This window comes from Telopea speciosissima, chromosome 9, assembly GCF_018873765.1.
Source record: "Telopea speciosissima isolate NSW1024214 ecotype Mountain lineage chromosome 9, Tspe_v1, whole genome shotgun sequence".
Classification (NCBI taxonomy): Eukaryota; Viridiplantae; Streptophyta; class Magnoliopsida; order Proteales; family Proteaceae; genus Telopea; species Telopea speciosissima.
This window is the reverse complement of record NC_057924.1, coordinates 30984364-30997621: the sequence shown is the minus strand read 5'-3', so window position 1 is coordinate 30997621 and position 13258 is coordinate 30984364.

Genomic DNA, 13258 nt, shown 5'->3' with positions numbered 1-13258 from the left:
CCTTGCTTCAATCGACGCCCTTGTTGGTGATCCGCGCCCCTCTTGAGGTCTGCGCCCCTGCTTTAATTGGCACCCCTCTTGGTGATCTGCACCCCTCTTGAGGTCCGCGCCCTTGCTTCAATTGGCGCCCTTCTTGGCGATCCACGCCCCTCTTGAGGTCCATGCCCTTGCTTCAATCGGTGCCCCCTCTTGGCGATCCGAGCCCCACTTGGAGTTTGGGTCTATACATAGCACTCAATCTGCGGCCATGCCGATCATGGTTTGCACCTGTTTACTGCACTCAATCTGCGCCCATATCCAATCGGTGCCCCTGACCACGCCTTGGCTGTGTCTGGTACGTGTTGTCTTCATTTTCTCTTCCACATTTTTTTTTTTTTTTTTTTTACTGATTGGTTCTGCAGTGGTGGTTGCAAGTTGGCATCCCTCTCTTTTTATCGGTTGTTTGATTTTGGGAGATCGCCTTTCTGAGTAAGTGGCTCGTTGTCTTCCTTGTCTATTCATGTCTTCCTCTGACGACTCTGATCCAACTTTGGTTGGAGTTGGATCTGTTGAGCCATCTTCTTCGGGGTCGTCTTCCCCCGCGGATACTTTTGCTTCCTTGCCTTCCCTTGGTGCTAGTGATGGGAAGGAGGTTTTTGGAGATTCCCCCTCTAAAAGGGGTCGTAGGCCTTCCAAAGCTTCTACCTCTATTAGTGACCCTAGGAGTAAGTTGGCTCACATTCCTAGCATCTTGACTTCTTCGGACTTGGCGGTTCAGGTTCTAGAGAAGATCTCTGATTATGACTTCTCGGGGTTCCCAGAGGTCACTTCACTGTTATCTGCGACTACTGCTGTGGCTTGTGTCTCTACTGAGGATGGTGTTGTGGTGACAGAGGAGGGTGCAATCTTGCCACAGGAGAGTGTTGCTCGCCCTGCTAAGGCCAATATGATGTCCCCCACTGGATCGGATGTCGCCCCTCCATCAGATGCTCCATGAGTTTATAGATGTTCATTTTGGATGTTGAACTTTTGGATGGAAACTTTTTGGATAATAACTTTTGGATTGTGATGCTTGCTTTTTGTCTTTTGTATGTACTTGACTTTTACTTCTGGTGATGTTGATATGACATGCATTTGATCCTTGTTGCTTTGATGGTTCTTGTATCTATGCAACCCCATGTAGTTGGCGGTCCATAGGGATGTCTTATCTCGGTGGTCCATGGACCTTGGTGGCATAATGCCTTAGACATAACGCCTCGGTGGCATAACGCCTTAGGCATAACGTCTCAGTGGCATAATGCCTTAGGCATGAAGCCTCAGTGGTGGCATAAAGCCTCGATGGTGGCTTAACGCCTTAGGCATAAAGCCTCAGTGGTGGCCTAACACCTTAGGCATAAAGCCTCAGTGGTGACATAACGCCTTAGGCATAAAGCCTCAGTGGTGGCATAACGCCTTAGGCATAAAGCCTCAATGGTGGCATAATGCCGTAGGCATAAAGCCTCAGTGGTGGCATAATGCTTTAGGCATAAAGCCTCAGTGGTGGCGTAACGCCTTAGGCATAGAGCCTCAGTGGTGGCATAACACCTTAGGTATAAAGCCTCAGTGGTGGCATAACGCCTTAGGCATAAAACCTCGATGGTGGCATAACGCCTTAGGCATAAAGCCTTGATGGTGGCATAGCACCTTAGGCATAAAGCCTCAGTGGTGGCATAACACCTTAGGCATAAAGCTTCAATGGTGGCATAACGCCTTAGGCATAAAGCCTCAGTGGTGGCATAACACCTTAGGCATAAAGCCTCGATGGTGGCATAACGCCTTAGGCGTAAAGCTTTAGTGGTGGCATAATGCCTTAGTGTAGTGGCAGTGATTCGATTTAGTGGTAGAAGAAGATAAGTATTCCCGAAACACCTCTTTATTTTGAATGAAAAATTTTAAATTATCCTTAAAACAGTGATGTCATCTACTACTACTGCTGCTGCTACTACTACTGCTACCACTACCACTACTGTTGTTACTTGACTGCTACTGTCTATGGTACTATTGCTTCTACTGGTAATACTTCTTCAGGTGTTCTAAGTTACAGGTGCGGTTTACCTTCTTGCCCCCCAGAGTTTTCAAGCTGTATGTCCCTGGGCGTATCTACTTGGAAACTATATAGGGTCCTTCCCAATTTGCTGATAGCTTCCCTTTTTTTCTTGGTTGTGATGCACTTGCCCTCTTTAGGACTAGGTCCCCCTGATGGAATAACCGTTCACGTACCCTGGCATTGTAGTACTTGGTTGTTCGCTGTTGGTAGGCTACGTTCCTCAGTAGTGCTTTCCCACACACCTCATCCAGGAAGTCTAGGTTCGCTCGCAGTCCATCTATGTAAATTCTTTCTTTGAAGTGCAGTACTCTGTGGGACATGGCGAGGACCTCTATTAGTGCCAGGGCTTCTGTGTCATATGCCAAGCGAAATGGGCTTTCTCTTGTGGGTGTCCTTACTGTGGTACGGTATGCCCATAGAACGCTTAGCAATTCTTCGACCCACTTCCCTTTGGCTCCTTCCAATCTTTTCTTTATTCCATCCAATAGGGTTCGATTTGTCACCTCCACCTGACCATTGGCTTGTGGGTAAGCTACTGAAACAGGCTGATAGTCAATGTTGTAGCTCTGACAGAAGGTGCTGAACTTGGGGTTGTTGAATTGCTTCCCATTCTCGGAGACTATGATCTTTGGCACACCGAACCTGTAGATGATGTCATCACGGACAAACTTCTCCATTTCATTCTTTGTGATCTTGGCCAATGGTTTGGCCTCTACCCATTTGGTGAAGTAGTCGATGGCAACCACCAAGTACTTGTGGTTGCCTGATGCTGCTGTGAAGTCTCCCAAGATGTTTACCCCCCACATGGCAAAGGGAATAGGGTTGAGGATCGATGTTAGTTTGGTGGAGGGTAGATGGGGTACTGGGGCAAACAACTGATATTGGTCACAGGCTTTGACATACTGGATGGCTTCTTCTTGCATTCTTGGCCAGTAGAGTCCTTGTCGAAGGATTTTATAGGCTAGATGTCGTCCTCCCATGTGGCTTCCACAGATCCCCTCATGTACTTCTGCCAGGGCATATGGGGCTCCCTTGGGTCCTAGGCACCGAAGCAGTGGTGCTGTGGCCCCCCTCTTATACAGTCTCCATCCAGGACGGTGTACTTTGCAACTCTCATCCTTATCTTCCTTGCCTCGATCTTGTCTTCTGGTAAGACGTCATTCTGCAGGTAGTCGAGTATAGGGTCCATCCAGCTAGGCCTTTCCTCGATCTCATTGACCAGTTTCTCCTGATATGTTGGTTCATGCAACATTTCCACATACAGTGCACTGGCTAGGTTCTTGAGTTCATCGTTGGCTAGCCTAGACAGTGCATCTGCACTAGCATTCTCAATCCTGGGTACTCGAACCATCTTGAACTTCACAAACTGCCCGATCAATTCCTGAGCATGCGCTAGGTATGATGCCATGCGCTCATCCTTCGCCTCATACTCTCCATTCACTTGGTTCACTACAAGCTGGGAGTCACTCCGGATGGATAGATGTGTGACTTAGATGGCTTTGGCCACTCGGAGTCCAGCCAACAGTGATTTGTACTCTGCTTCATTGTTAGATGCTGGGAAGGCGAACCAGAGAGCATATTGTATTCGGAATCCTTCGGGGCTGATAAGCATGAAATTAGCTCCGCTCCCTGTGGCATTACTAGAACCATCCACGAACATCTCCCACTATCCTCGATCCTGCTCCTCTGGTTCTTGTGTTTCTGTCCCGTTCTCAGGCAGAGTGCACTCAGCTATAAAGTTCGCCAGGGCTTGGCCTTTGATGGTCGTCTTGGGTTGGAACCGGATGTCGTGCTCACTCAACTCAACCGCCCAGGCGATCAACTGTTCAGAGACATCAAGCCTGTGCAACTCCTTCTTCAGTGGTAGGTTGGTGAGGACTATGATGGTATGGGCTTGGAAGTATGGTCTGAGCTTCCTTGCCACGATTACCAGCGCGTATGCTACCTTCTCTATTCTTGTGTACCTGGTTTTTGCATCAATTAAGACATGACTCACATAGTAGATGGGTCTCTATATGTTGTCCTCTTCTTTTAGCATCACTGCACTCAATGCGACAGGGGTCGATGCCAGGTAAATCTACAATTCTTCATTGGGCTCTGGGTGCCCAAGCAATGGTGGGTTCTGGAGGTATATCTTCAATTCTTCAAACACTTTTTGGCACTACTCCGTCCATACAAAGTCTTTAGGACTTCAGAGGTTCTTCAGCGTCTTGAAGAATGGTAAATACTTGTCTTCGGACCGTGACATGAACCTTGATAGGGTGGTGATCCTTCCATTCAATCTCTATACTTCTCTGACTGTCCGAGGTGGTGCCATCTCTTGGATGGCCTTGGCCTTGGATGGGTTGGCTTCTATTCCCCGTACTGAGACCATGAACCCTAGGAATTTTTCAGACGTCACCCCAAAAGTACACTTTGCAGGGTTGAGTTTCATCTGGTTCCTTCTCAGTATGGCGAATACCTCTTCCAGGTCGGTGAGGTGTTGATGAGCTTGGACAATTTTTACGAGCATGTCATCCTACATACACCTCCATGTTGCGCCCAATCTGTTCCTCGAACATCTTGTTGACCATCCTCTGGTAGATGGCCCCTGCATTCTTCAGTCCGAACGGCATGACATGGTAGCAGTAATTCTCATTGTCCGTTCGGAAGGCAGTGTAAGACTCATCATCCTCATGCATGAGGATCTGGTTGTAGCCAGAGTAGGCGTCCATGAAACTTAGCATCTTATGTCCTGCAGTAGCATCGATCAGTAGATCGATCCTAGGTAGTGGGTACTCATCTTTGGGGCATGCCTTATTCAAGTCAGTGTAACCGATGCACATCCTCCACTTCCCGTTAGGCTTAGGTACCATGACCACGTTTGCGAGCCAGGTAGGGAACTTTTCTTCTCTGATGAACCCTGCTCGGCTCAACTTCTCGACCTCTTCTTTAATGGCTGCCTGTCGGTCGAGGGTGAAATTTCTTCTCTTCTACTAGACAGGCTTCCTGGTTGGGTCTACATGCAGTTTTTGCTCTACTATAGATCTTAGAATGTCGGGCATGTTTGCAGTCGACCATATGAAGACATGTTAGTCTGGAGGAGGTACCCCAGTTCTTCTTTCTGCATGTTGCTCAGTAGTCCATCTGTAGAGTGGCCAGGGGATGAGTTCCTCCACCGGTCTTCCTCTCTTCTCTGTCAGCTCGTCTCTCTGGTCACTGACCAGGTTCTCTATGCATAGTGTCATCCCTCGTGTGTTACCATTGTTCTTCTTCACAAAGGTGGCATAGCATTCTCTAGCCTTCTTCTGATCACCTCGAACTTCTCCCACACCATTGTCGGTGGGGAACTTCATCTTCAGGTGGATTGGGGATACGATGCCTCTGAGGGCCATCAGTGATGGTCGCCCTAGGAGGCCATTGAATGACACCACGGACCTGACCACCATAAAGTTCACCATGATGGTCACCTGGCGAGGGTGTTGTCCGAAGGTGATGGGTAGCTCTATAGTGCCTCTGATGGAGGCGGTGGCTCCCTAGAATCCGTGGAGGTAGGTGGGCTCTGGCTTGAGTTGATCATCTCCAAATTTAAACTGACGGTAGGCTTCCAGTAAGAGTACATCCACGGATGCCCCTGTGTCTATCAGTACCCTATGCATGGGTCGATTGGCTATCTCTACCTGTACTACCAGGACGTCCTCATGTGGAAAGCTCACACCTTCCAAGTTGTCATCCGAGAAGGAGATCACCGTCTCGGTCTTCGCCATCTTGTTTGGCTTCTCTGCTACTCCTATGAACCTGGCATGGGCTTTGGCCTTTCTGGTAGACTCTTGCCCTGGTCCTCCAAGTATGGTGAGGATGGGGGCTCCCTTGGTGCCACTTGGCTCTGCTGCATCTCTTCTCTCGTCAGCGCAATCTCTTTCTCTATCTTGGTCCGTTCTCTTTTCTTCCCTCCTTAGTTCTCTTTCTCGGTCACATCCTCGATCTCCTTGGCCCAAACGGCCATCACGTCTCCCCTTCACGTACTTGTTCAGACTCCCTGCTCTCACAAGGTTTTCTATCTCTCTTTTGAGTTGATAGTATTCCTCTGTGTCATGCCCATAGTCCTTGTGGAAGAGGCAGTACTTATTAGGGTTGCGCTTCTCAGATCTTGCCAGCATGGGTCGTGGCCATTTGACTAGGTCACGATCTTGGATTTGCATGAGGATCTGTGAGCTAGTGGTGTTGAGGGGTATGAACTCTGGGCTGCTTGCCCTCTCACCTCTCTCTGATCGACGATCACTTCTTCCCGATGAGTGATCGTCCTTCTCCTATCATCGTTCAGTCCTTGATCTTTTATTCTCCTTGTGGTCATCTGGTGCTGATCTCTTATTGTCTTGGGTCTTTCCTTCAATTGCCTTTGTCTGTGACTGTACTATCTCAGCCATGTTGTCGAACTCATTACATCATTCAAGGAGCTCTTTCATGGTCTTGGTCTCATGATGTGCCAAGTCCTTAATTAGTTCCATGTCTCTGATGCCCCCTGCTAGGGTTGCATGCTGGGTCTGGTCATCCAAGTCTCTGACTTCCAAAGACTCCTTAGTGAACCTGCTGACATACTCCCTGAGGGACTCCCCAGAGTTTTGGATCACGTTCAGCAAATTGACCACGGTCTTCTTCTGTTTGACGCTGCTCTGGAAGTGGGTCACAAACTGTTCGCATAGCTCTACAAACGATCCGATCGACCATGGTCATAGTCTGGAAAACCATGACGTCGTCGCACCCTTGAGGAATGCAAGGAATGCTCGACAAGACACCACATCCGATCCACCATATAGTGTCATCATGCTATTGAAGTAGTTGATGTGGTCATTAGGGTTGGTGGTACCACTGTAGAGTTCAAAGGTAGGTAACCTGAACCTGGATGGTAGTGAGGCTGACATGATCTCTTCTGAGAAGGGGTGTTGTCCAGGGATCGAGTGTGTCTCACCCTTGGTTTGCAATGGTGCGATGGCACGCCCATTCTCATTGTGAATTCCTTGGTGCCAACCGCGATAATTGTTGTGTTTGGGTTTATGCCACGAATACCCATGGACCGACCTTCCAAGGGTCAAGGTGGAAGGGGCTCACACCCCCCACACCCTTCCCCCTTGATCATATGATGCAACATGTTCACGGGTCTGTCTGCTGAGCAGGTATCAACAATAATCCTTCCATAGGTTCACCTATGGAAACCTTATTACGACTTCTCCTTCCTCTAAATGATAAGGTTCAATGGACTTCTCACGACATCGCCGGCGGTGAACCACCCACATCATCACGATCCGAACACTTCACCGGACCATTCAATCGGTATGAGCGATAGGCGGTGTGTACAAAGGGCAGGGAAGTAGTCAATGCGAGCTGATGACTCGCGCTTACTAGGAATTCCTCGTTGAAGACCAACAATTGCAATGATCTATCCCCATCACGATGAAATTTTCAAAGATTACCCGGGCCTGTTGGCCAAGGCTATAGACTCATTGAATACATCAGTGTAGCGTGCGTGTGGCCCAGAACATCTAAGGGCATCAAAGACCTGTTATTGCCTCAAACTTCCATGGCCTAAACGACCATAGTCCCTCTAAGAAGTGTCATGGAGGGTACCTCCACATAGCTAGTTAGCAGGCTGAGGTCTCTTTTGTTAACAGAATTAACCAGACAAATCGCTCAACCAACTAAGAACGGCCATGCACCACCACCCATAGAATCAAGAAAGAGCGCTCAGTCTGTCAATCCTTACTATATCTAGACCAAGTAAGTTTCCCCGTGTTGAGTCAAATTAAGCCACAGGCTCCACTCCTGGTGGTACCCTCCTGTCAATTCCTTTAAGTTTCAGCCTTGCAACCATACTCTCACCGGAACCCAAAAACTTTGATTTCTCATAAGGTGCCAGCGGAGTCCTAAAAGCAACATCTGTCGATCCCTGGTCGGTATTGTTTATGGTTGAGACTAGGAAGGTATCTAATCATCTTCAAGCCCCCAACTTTCATTCTTGATTAATGAAAACATCCTTGGAAAATGCTTTAGCACTGGTTCATCTTTCATAAATCCAAGAATTTCACCTTTGACTATGAAATACGAATGCCCTCGACTGTCCCTGTTAATCATTACTTCGATCCCGAAGGCCAACGTAATAGGACCAAAATCCTATGATGTTATCCCATGCTAATGTATATAGAGCGTAGGCTTGCTTTAAGCACTCTAATTTCTTCACAGTAACAGCGTCGAAGGCACGACCCTGCCAATTCAAGCCAGGAGCGCAGCACCGACAGAAGGGACAAGATGACCGGTACACACCATGAGGCAAGACCGATCGGCGCATCCCAAAGTCCAACTATGAGCTTTTTAACTGCAACAACTTAAATATACGCTACTGGAACTGGAATTACCGTGACTGCTGGCACCAAACTTGCCCTCCAATGGATCCTCGTTAAGGGATTCAGATTGTACTCATTCCAATTACCAGACTCGAAAAGCCCAGTATTATTTTTTATTGTCACTACCTCCCCATGACAAGATTGGGTAATTTGCACGCCTGCTGCCTTCCTTGGATGGGGTTGCCATTTCCCAGGCTCCCTCTCCAAAATCGAACCCTAATTCTCCGTCACCCATCACCACCATAGTAGGCCACTATCCTACCATTGAAAGTTGATAGGGCAGAAATTTGAATGATGCATCGTCGGCACAAAGGCCATACGATCCGTCGAGTTATCATGAATAATCAGAGCAACAGGCCAAGCCCGCGTCGACCATTAATCTAATAAATGCATCCCTTCCAGAAGTCAGGGCTTTGTGCACGTATTAGCTCCAGAATTACTATGGTTATCTGAGTAGCAAATACCATCAAACAAACTATAACTGATTTAATGAGCCATTCGTAGTTTCACAGTCTGAATTAGTTCATACTTACACATGCATGGCTTAATGTTTGAGACAAGCATATGACTACTGGTAGGATCAACCAGGTAGCTTCCTTCTTGATGCCAGTTTCGCACGAAGAACATCCCCCAATTGCATTGGATGATGTCAATCAAGACAGACATGAGAGTCTATCTTTTCTTGTAAAACAAATTGCAACCAAAGGATACAAGAGAACTCACGTCCACTTGGCCATGAAATGTCCCACATCCTAGAGAACACACAATGCACATTCACCATAACCTCGAAAGATATGGTAGCACATGCATTGCATTTAAAGCCACCTCACACCACCATAAGGGCAGGCAAGAGACAGAATGAGAATCGAGGGACAATTTCTTTCCATCCGACTAGGTAAGCAACACAAGAACCTTGTCATGCTTGAAGGCCCCGCTTAGCATGAAAGATTGAATTTGATTTCCTATAATGAGCGACAATCTAACAAAAGGTAACACATCGTATGCATGGTATTTTAAATATTATGCAAATATCGTTTGTGGTGCGATTTGACAAAAGCCCCATCAAAAGTCGGCCCACGTGAGGCACTGCTTGCGGCAAGAGTCAGGGACATAAATAGGTCCAAGCCCCCACCTAGGCCATTACCTCACCCTGGGCCAACATTCAACCAAGGGGTATCGACAAGGTTTAAAGCGAGTTTGTAACCTTGCAAGTAACAAAACCCCACTGGATAGCAACACATCATTATGCATGGTGTTTTGAAAACTATGCAACATCGTCTGTGGTGTGATTTGACAAAGCCCAGTCAAAAGTTGGCCCACGTGAGGCACCGCTTGCGGCACGTGCTAGGGACACAAATAGGTCCAAACCCCCACCTAGGCCATTACCTCATCCTGGGCCGACAATCAATCAAGGGGTACCGGCAAGGTTTAACGCGAGTTTGTAACCTTTCAAGCAATAAAACCCCACTTGATAGCAACACATCGTTATGTATGGTGTTTTGAAAACTATGCACCATCCTCTGTCGTGCGATTTGACAAAACCCCATCAAAAGTCGGCCCACGTGAGGTACCGCTTGCAGCATGAGCCAAGGACACAAATAGGTCCAAGCCCCCACCTAGGCCATTACCTCACCCTGGGCCGACAATCAACCAAAGGGTACCGGCAAGGTTTAACACGAGTTTGTAACCTTGCAAGCAACAAAACCCCACTGGATAGAAACACATCGTTATGCATGGTGTTTTGAAAACTATGCGACATCATCTGTGGTGCGATTTGACAAAGCCCCGTCAAAATTCGGCCCACGTGAGGTACCGCTTGTGGCACGAGCTAGGGACACAAATAGGTCCAAGCCCCCACCTAGGCCATTACCTCGCCTTGGGCCGACAATCAACCAAGGGGTACCGGCAAGGTTTAACACTAGTTTGTAACCTTGCAAGCAACAAAACCCCACTGGAGAGCAACACATCATCATGCATTGTGCTTTGAAAACTATGCGACATTGTTTGTGGTATGATTTGACAAAACCCCGTTAAAAGTCGGCCCACGTGAGGCACCGCTTGCGGCACGAGCCAAGGAGACGAATAGGTCCATGCCCCCACCATGCCCATTACCTCACCCTGGGCCAACAATCAACCAAGGTAGAAACAAATCATTGGGGAGACCAACATTGGGAGAGGGGGGGGGAAGGGACCACCATATGCGAGCGCACAAGGCTACCCTGGTTGGCTCCACCGCAACACATAAGGCTGCCCTGCTTGGCTGCACCATAGTGCACAAGGCTGCCCTGCTTGGCTGCACCATAGCACACGAGGATGCCCAACATTGCTGCATTGCCACACACAAGGCTGCCCAATGTGCCTGCATCACAGCGCACAAGTATGCTAGGCGTGCCTGCACTACAATGCACAATGATGCCCGGTGTGGCTGCACCATAGCGCACAAGTCTACCTTGCTTGGCTGCACCACAATGCACAAGGCTGCCCCCGCTTGGCTGCACCACAGCGCACAAGGCTACCCCGCTTGGCTGCACCACAATGCACAAGGCTGCCCATCTTGGTTGCACGAAAATGCACTATGATGCCCGGCATGGTTGCACAACAATGCACAAGGACGTCTGGCATTCCTACACCAGAGCACACAAAGATGCTTGGCGTGGCTGACCCACAGAGCACAAGGATGCCCGGCGTGGCTGCACCACAGCGCACAAGGATGCTAGGCGTGCTTGCTCCACAACGCACAATGATGCCCGGCGTGGCAGCACCACGGCGCACAAGTCTACCTAGCGTGGCTGTACCACAGCGTACAAGTCTGCCTACCGTGGCTGCACCATAGCGCACAAGTCTAACCTAGCGTGGGTGCACCATAGCGCACAACGATGCCCAACATAGCTGCACCACAGCGCATAGGGCTGCACAACGTGGCTGCACCACAGCGCACAAGTTTGCCTAGCGTGGCTACACCACAGCGGACAACGATGCCCAACATAGCTGCACCATAGCGTATAGGGCTGCACGACATGGCTGCACCACAGCGCACAAGGCTGCCATGCGTGGCTGCACTACCTCACAAAAGGTGCGCAACATGGGACCAACGTGCCTTCGGACGGTTTTCTCATGTGCCATGGCTTTATTGTGCACGCATGCTGCCCTCACGCATGCACCATGTGTAGCGCTTGGCTGCCCATCCGTGCCACCCAACCAAGGTAGCCACCCCCCCTCAAGGTAGCTCTTATGCTTTTTGCACTTTTCCAGAAGGAGACATGACCCCCCCGTGAAAAGTCATACTAGGCTCTTTCTTAAGCTACAAACATCACATGGTTATGAAAATTGGAAGGAAATTAGAGAAAATTCAAAGGAACATTTTAAAAAAAAATTTCATTAGTTTATCATTTATATTTATTTTTTTATTAATTTTTTAGTATTAAAAAATCAAAAAATTCAAAAAATCGTGAAAAATCCATTATGTTGAACTTTTTCACAAAACCAATTTCAGATGGCTTAGCTAAATGCATAGAATGTCTTGGCAAGAGATTGGATCACTTCAACTTCATTTACTATTTTTTATAATTTTTTTTAAAATATCATAAAAATTCATTGATAAGTCATGTTGGTCTGTTTCTTGAGCTACAAACATCACACGGTTATGAAAATTGGCAAGAAATTAGGGAAAATTCAAAGGAACATTTTAAAAAAAATCATTAATTTATCATTCATATTTATTTTAATATTAATTTTTTGTATTAAAAAATTTTAAAAATCATGAAAAATCCTTTTTGTTGAATTTTTTCACAAAACCAACTTCAGATGGCTTAGATAAATGCATAGAATGTCTTGGTAAGAGATTGGATCACTTCAACATCGTTTACTATTTTTTATAATTATTTATTGAAAAGATCATAAAAAATTCATAGATACTAATAATGCACCATTTAAGTGCCTAAAATTTACAAAAATGCATACTGTGTCCATCAAAGAAATGATTACAAGCATTTTCCAAACCAAAGGGATGTTTAGCACGAAGGGAATATAGGATCCGTATTACGTTGTGCGGGCATGGCCACGATGTGAAGCGGCCAGCACGCACATGTGTGCATCCTGAGCTAGCCCAAAGGCTCAAGAAAGGCATGGGTGGGCAGTAACATAACCTCTTTTGCATATGAAGCATTGCAAATTGTGTGGCTCCAGTGCCAACCATGCTGAGGCAGTGCAGCCATACTGGGCAGCCATGTGCGCTGCGTACCTGCAACGCTGGGCACCCATATGCGAGGCAGTGCAGCCATGCTTGGCATGCCATGTACGTGGCCTGCCTACCATGCTGGGCAATGATGTGCTAGGCAGTGTAGAATGTGCGTGGTGGCGGTGCCATGCTGGGCAGCCTTGCACGCATGTGGCTGGTCACCCAAGCCTGCCAGCCATGCCAGCAGCCTTGCGCACGCATGGCTGGGCACCCTTGTGCGAGGCAGGAAGCCATGGTGGGCAGCCTTGTGCGAGCTAGTGCCAGCCATGGTGGGCAGCCTTATGCGAGGCAGCCAGCCATGGTGGGTAGACTTGTGCGAGGCAGTGCCAGCCATGGTGGGCAGCCTTGAGCGAGGTAGTGCCAGCCATGCTAGGCAGTCTTGTGCTTGGCGTGCCTGCCATGTTGGGCAGCCTTGTGTGAGGCGTGCCTGCCATGCTGGTCAGACTTTTGCGCGGCATGCCTGCCTTGCTGGGCAGCCTTGTGCGAGGTAGTGCCAGCCATACAGGGCAGCCTTGTGCGACTTGTGCCAGCCATACTGGGCAGCCTTGAGAGAGGCAGTGCAGCCATGCTGGGCAGCCT